Source organism: Bombina bombina, chromosome 6 (assembly GCF_027579735.1).
Source record: "Bombina bombina isolate aBomBom1 chromosome 6, aBomBom1.pri, whole genome shotgun sequence".
In the NCBI taxonomy this organism is placed as follows: domain Eukaryota; kingdom Metazoa; phylum Chordata; class Amphibia; order Anura; family Bombinatoridae; genus Bombina; species Bombina bombina.
Genome location: NC_069504.1, coordinates 835,999,291 through 836,006,904, shown reverse-complemented (window position 1 = coordinate 836,006,904; position 7,614 = coordinate 835,999,291). Strand labels below are relative to the sequence as shown.

Here is a 7,614-nt window from a genome sequence, read left to right as displayed (position 1 = left end):
ATTTAACGCCATCCCCAAGAGTCAGTTTATAAGAACAATGCGTAATGTAAAAGAAAAAGATCTACAAGAAGTAAGATTAAAACAAATGGGAAAGAAATTTTTAGATAGGGGTTACCCACAAGCTGTCATAACCACTAATGAACAAACAGTTAAATTAAAAACTAGAGAACCAAATGATGTAACATCTAATAAAAGCAAAAACAAAAAGCAGATTGATAAAAAACAACTTATTTTTTCTTCAACATATAATCAATTTAGTAATAATATCACAAAAATTGTTAAAAAACATTGGTATATATTGAACAAAACGAATCCACACATTGAGGAATTTAAAAAACCACCAATTAATTCCTTTAAGAGGGTCAAAAATATTAGAGACCTAGTTGTAAAATCTGATGTAGGTACCAATAAGAAAGATACCATAAACTATCTTACAACAGCTAACAAAGGATCATATCCCTGCCTTAACTGTGCCCAATGTAATTCCATGATTAAGGGGAAATACATAGCACAAATAAATGATAACAAGAAACGTGAAATTAAAGGCTTATATACATGCTATACTGATTATGTAGTGTATATTCTGAAATGTCCATGTGGGCGGGGCTATGTGGGAGAGACCATTAACCCTATCAAGGATAGGATAAGTGCCCATAAATCTTCCATCCGATGTAAGGACATGACACTACCTGTGTCATCACATTTTATCAATGCTGGACATACAGTTAGCCAGCTACGATTCCAAATAATTGACCACATACCAAAACAAAGGAGAGGGGGTAACAGAGAGTTACTGTTAAAGAAAAGAGAGGTATGGTGGATACATCATCTAAAAACACTCAGTCCGAATGGTCTAAACAAAGACTATGATCTTCATTTGTTTTTATAAGTATTAGTGTAAAATAGTTTTGTAACTTTGTATGATATGTTTTTAACAATGTGGGTTGTATCACATATTTTGTAACATAGTCTTGGGTTAAAATCACCAAATATAAACCTTGCATCATAAGAAAAATTGTAATTTAGATACAAAGATTATTCACTAATCATTCTGACCTGTTAGGGGTCAAAAATTCCAAAATGGCATTTTGATTATATGTAGGCAAATCAAGTTAATTGATACACAGGTGCTATAAAAGAAGGTGATTTTTCCCATAATCCATTGCATGACTAAGGGTCTGTGTTGACTCGAAACGTCGCTGTTTTTATCTTTGTCTGAAACCTCAATAAAGTGAAATTTTATATGAAGAAGTGCTGACGCTATCTTGCTTTTTCCATATCTATAAATGTGGGCTGGCAGACCCCACTCAGTGATCGTGCACTGCTGTAATCTGAAAAAAGGTTGCTGAAAAAATGCTGAAAAAATAGCATTAAGAAAGGTGCTGGACTTACCTGTTAAAGTTGTATATATATATATATATATATATATACACACACATTAGAATCTCGATTATCCAGAACTTAAGCAACCGGCACTTTAAAGTAACCGGAAATTTTTTTTTGAAACATGATTTTTTTTTTGAAACTTGATTTATTTATTTTTAAACATGATTTTTTTTTTAAACATGTTAGAGCATGAAGAAAACAAACAGTCGATAAACAGCAGGAGCTGCAGTAAATAGAGCGACGATAGTTACACTGACCCACTCACTGACCTACTCATTAGACAAACGGTAGGGACAGAAAATATACAGCAGCACCTACTGGCAAGGGAGAGCCCAATAGGAGGATCCACTTCAACAGGATATAGAGACACACTTATCTGCTACACGGTACAGTAATAGGGACAGAAAATATACTGCAGCACTTACAATTGCATCAGCTTGGCAATCAGGGCGGGCTATCTCACGGCTGAACAGCATCCCTCTGTCATCGTCATGTACTGTATCACTCTTCCGGACCAGAGTACTACTGGCACGGGAGAGCCCAATGGGAGGATACACTTCAACAGGATGCTAAATCAATAACCAATTCCCAGAACGGCTCGATTTCTTGCTGTAAACAATGTGTTTTATTTCCTGAATAAACACATTGTTTTCTGCAAGAGATTGAGACGTTCTGGGAATTGGTTATTGATTGAGCATCCAGTTGAAGTCTGCCTCATACAATACATTTAGTGTGCGCCTCCTGCCCATGTGATCCACGAATCACCAGTGATTAAAAAGTATTGGCCAAATAGAAAAAAAAAACAAAGGTGTTCAAGAGAAATTGAAGAGAAAAAGCAGGCAAAGTTCACAAATACCTGTACCTGTACAGTACAGTACACAGTAAACAGTATACAGGTACAGTAAAATCAGAACTTGATTCAGTACAGTACTGTACATCTGATTGCCTTAATCTCAGATGTCACATCTACTGTATCTACAGTAATTCTACACTACAGTATCTTCCTCTTGTGGACCATACAAATTACTGTACAGTACACTGTATCTGCTTAGACACCTGCACCCAAATTTCCACTACCCACCCTGAAATTTTTTATTCAAGTGTAAACTTCTACTGTATTGTGCTCTCATCCAACCCAAAGAACAGTATGACGAAACAGGTCCCAAGTAAGTGCAAGCGCGTAGTGCTTAACCTCAAGCAGAAAATGGAAATATGCAAGAGGCTTGAGAAAGGTGAGAGTCGTGCAGTGCTCATGGAAGAATTTAATATTGATTCATCAACTATCTATGACATTAAGGCTCAGTCTCAGAAAATAAAGGAGTTTTATGTTAAGTCGGAGAGACAAGAGTGTAAAGAAGCATCATACTCTTCATACACCAAGAATGGAAGTGGATGACCAGGCCCTGTATGAATGGTTTTCGCTGAAAAAGTCTGAGGGTGGTTGTATTTCTGGACCCATGTTGCAGGAAAAAGCAAGAGAATTTCATGAGAGATTGAAAATTGAAGGCAAGTGTTCATTTTACATGTGGCTGGCTTACCCGATTCAAGGTTCGTCATGGAATCCGTAAGCTGGACTTGTCAGATGAGCAGAAATCAGCTGATTTTGAAGCTGCAACTTAATTTCCTGATGAGTTTAGCAAATTGGTTGCAGAAAATCGCCTGACCTCAGAACAGATTTATAATGCAGATGAGACTGATTTAATGTGGAAGTATCTGTCTAATTTTACTTTGGCTGGTGGTAATGAGAAGGTAGCTCACGGTTTCAAGATAAATAAAGAGAGTATAACTGTGCTCATTTGTGCAAATGCATCGGGAAATCATAAAATAAAGTTGTGTGTGATTGGTAAATTTGGTAAACCAAGGTGTTTTAAAGGCATAACTAACCTCCCTGTAGATTATCATGCACAAAGTAACAGTTGGATGAACGCAGAAATTTTTAAGAAGTGGTTTAATTCTTCGTTTGTTCCCAGTGTTAAAGAAAATTTACTAAACAAAGAAATACCAAAGGATAGTAAAGTTCTGTTGCTCCTAGATAACTGTCGCGCACATCCTCCTGCTGAAGAGCTTGTTAATGGCAACATTTCCATAATTTATCTTCCAGCTAACGTTATAAGTCTGATCCAACCAATGGATCAAGGAGTGATTCAAACTGTAAAAATGTTTTACATTGCAACAATCTCTAGAATCCCAAGAACACGCTAAGTCTACTCCGTAGGCCCCGACAGGAGCCACTGGCCCTGGTCGGAGCGTATACAGGCTCCTAGGACTTAACTGCAAAAAGTCTCAATCCAGCCTGCGTCTTGAGTCAGGCGAGGTAATTGTGAGGCTTAGAGAGCCGCTTAACTGTTTGTTCATTTAATAAGTTTGATGTTATCTCTCTTGGTTTGATATGTTATTTGCTGTGTTGTAACTACTTAAGTTTTTATACTTCATGTTAAGATGATTCAGTTCTTAGAGCGGGGCTGACGTTCTTGCCCCACTGCACTAGCTCCGGAGCTGTATGCTCACCCCCACACTGAAGCCCATGTTAGGGCTCCCTTGAGGTGGACTACTTCCACCGCTCCAGAGGCACTTTTAAATGTCTCCTCTTGCTCCTTTTCTCTTCTCCCCTTACCTTTCCCCCCATTCTGTTTCCTAGACGTTGGTACTTTCACCTTCGGTATCCAATTCCTACCTGGTTCTAGATATGGCTAGTTCCCCTTTAAGGTTTCTCACTCAGAACGTCAGGGGACTTAACACTCCCTTTAAGAGAAGTCTTTTATTACGTTCACTGAAACACCACAACCCTGATGTAGTGTTCCTCCAAGAGACACATTGGTTAATAGCCTACTAGCTATTTAGCAGCCCAAATAACTGGTCTTAAAAATCCCATTTCACAATTAGAGCTTAGGAGAACCCAAGATAATCTAGTTAAACTAAAACAACTGTACTTCTATAAGGGTAATAAGGCGGACACCGTCCTGGCCAACAAAATTAGAAACAGAACTAGTGTCTCGCGCATACACAGCATTGTTAAAATGAATTCCCTTCTTAAAATCCCTTCACAGATTGGGGAGGCTTTCGCTGAGTATTATTCTAAGTTATATAACATAGAAAAGTCTGAGAACCCCCCTGCGACCCCAACAAACGCAATAAGTGAGTACTTAAAGGCCTTGAATCTCCCGTCCCTCTCACCCGGTCAAAAGGACTCTTTAAACTTGCCATTCTCCATTAGAGAAGTACAACAAGTTATTAAGAACTCTAAATCATTTAAATCGCCAGGCCCTGATGGTTTTCCAGTGTACTTCTATAAAACTTACATCCAAGAACTTTCTCCCTTGCTGCTTAGACTTTATAATTTAGCCAGAGACGAGGGTAAATTCAAGAGAGAATTCCTGGAAGCCACTATCATAACAATTCTGAAACCTAATAAGGACCCTACTCTCTGTGCCAGTTAGAGGCCAATCTCACTAATCAATACTGACATAAAATTCTTCTCAAAACTTTTGGCTAACCGTATTGCCAATCTATTACCTCATTTGGTCAATCCGGACCAAGTGGGGTTCATTCCCAAAAGAGAAGGGCCAGACAACACTAGAAGACTTTTAAATGTGATGAGCCTGTCGTCTAGCCTTAACAAACCTATGGTGATTATCTCATTGGACGCTGAAAAGGCCTTTGATCGGGTGAGATGGCAGTTTCTCTGGGAAGTACTCGAAACCTTCCAATTCCCAAGCTCCCTTATGGGTGCAATAAAGACCTTATACTCCACTCCTTCCGCCTCGGTGAGAGGTCATGGCTTCCAAACCCCCCCATTCTACATTTCTAATGGGACTAGGCAGGGATGTCCCCTATCGCCCCTGCTTTTTGCACTGGCCATTGAGCCATTGGCAGAGCAAATCAGATTAGACCCACACATGAGTGGGATCACCCTGTGTGGCACCAAGCATAATATTGCCTTGTTTGCTGATGACATTACCCTTTTTTCCTCAGATCTCTCGACCACTCTCCCCAGACTCCTGCAGATAGTTAAGGAATTTAATGCACATTCTTATTACAAACTAAACATATCTAAAACAGAGATTTATACCCAAGGCTTCCAACAATCGTACCTGGCTCCCTTAAAAGCCAAGTACCCTTTCCGGTGGTCGGAAACGTCAGTATCACATTTAGGAGTCAGGCTCTCCAATGATCTCCCCAGGACTGGCAGAGACAATTACCTCCCTTTGCTATCGGAGCTTCGCTCCCTCAGCAAGAGTTGGAATCTTTTGCATGTCTCATGGATGGGACGGATCACAGCTCTAAAGATGTCCTTCCTACCCCGGCTCACATATTTATTCTCATGCCTTCCAATAAGAGTCCCTAGACAAACTCTCCTACAGTTTCAAAGTGAATTCACTAAGCATATTTGGCAAGGCAAACCTCCAAGAGTGGCGCAGAAAGTTCTGCAATTGCCCAGGATAAAAGGGGGACTAGGTTCCCCCTCGATAATAAGATACTATGAGGGGGCGATGCTCACCCATATCTCGCAGTGGGGAGTCAGACAGTCTGACTCCAAGTGGCGCTCCATTGAACAGGCCTCGCTGCCCTTCAACCTAACTTTACGAGATCTGATCTGGACGCCCACACATTGTTGTAGAGATCTAACCTTGACGAAGCCCATTATTCGGGAATGCCTGCACCTTTGGGACAAAATCCGCCACTCCAGACATATTGCCCCTCATCCATCTCCCATTACCTCTATCCCTGGCCTACTGGCAGGGTTACAAGATACCCATCCACTGAAATGGGCTCAAATCGGAGTGAATATGGTCTCAGACCTCTGGCTTCCACCACCGGAAAGTGGTTTCAGAACCGCCTCTCAGTTAGGAGAGGGTGTAGCCTTACCTCATATCCTAACATTCGAACACCACAGAATCAAGAGCTTCCTGACCACTTGGGGCTTTAAGCCTCAACTAGCCCATCCACTAACCCCCTGGGAGTCCACTTGGAGTCAGGGAAACAGGTTATGTCAACCTCTCTCCAGACATTATACTCTCTTAGACCCTAACCTAGGTTTGGAAACAGCTCCCCACCTTTCAAAGTGGGAGTCCCTACTCAATAAATCATTCACAGAAGAGGTTTGGTGACACACCTTGGAACGCACCAAAAAGGCCATACACTGCACAAACTTATATGAGACTTATTATAAATTGTTGGCTCATTGGTACTATGTACCTACCAGGTTAGCTAAAATATTTAATAGTATGTCCCCTTACTGTTGGAGAGGATGTGGTCACATGGGGACTCTCTACACATCTGGTGGGAATGCCCCAAAATTCGCCCCTTATGGTTAAGATGCTTTAGGGTTCTTTCTAAACTAGGAGTATCACTACGTAGCTCACCGGTAGTAGCCCTACTACACATAGGTGCCCAGGCCATACCTAAACATCATGCTTACATAAGCATTTATCTTTTTATGTCCATTAAACACCTAATTGCTTGTGATTGGGAAAAAAGAGTCTCCACCCAGCTGGTCAAGAGTCTGCTCTTATATGGCCTATCTCTATACCATGGAAAAAGACATATTTTATAGATTAGGTAATTCCGACCTTTTTGAGTTTACATGGGTTGACTGGAAAGATTCTTTTGACACAACCTGGAAACCTAATGTATTATCCCCCAGTTAGCTTCCCTCTGGCGACATAAGACCTCATCCACGGCCTAATACATATGACAGCGGATAGCTTACGCGCCATACCCGCCCATGACTGTCTATAACCCTCCCCTTCTCCCTTCTTCCCCCCCCCCCTTTTCCCACTTCTAGCCTCATTTCCTCTCTTCCCTATCCCTGAGTTGAGAGACTTTGGAGTCTCCTTTATACAAGGTAAATGATACCATCATGGTCTAGGACCAAATATGGAGTTGTTGATATAGCTTTGAACAGAGTTTGGTTTATTATAACTATGTAATTTTATACTGTTTTGAGGACAGTATACGTCCATGCACTGTTAATATATATTTACTCGCCTCTTTTTTTTCTTCTGTTTGTATTAATGACATATCCAATAAAGGTTTTTGAAAACGCGGAAAATGAATAATTTTGATGCGACAATTCTGGACTTTCAAAAAAAATGTAATCTGAAAGATGCCATCTACACAGTCACTTGTGCTTGGGATTCTGTGAGAAGTGAAACATTATGGAAATCTTGGAGAAAGTTGTGGCCAGTTGTGATGTCTGTAGAATGCTCCTCTGTCAACTTTGTGGGG

General features: G+C 40.5%; 1 pseudogene; it reads left to right on the top strand.

Moving 5' to 3' along the window:
- Positions 1 to 2,533: 2,533 nt before the first annotated feature.
- Positions 2,534 to 3,588, top strand: LOC128664656 (jerky protein homolog; annotated as a pseudogene).
- Positions 3,589 to 7,614: the final 4,026 nt, after the last annotated feature.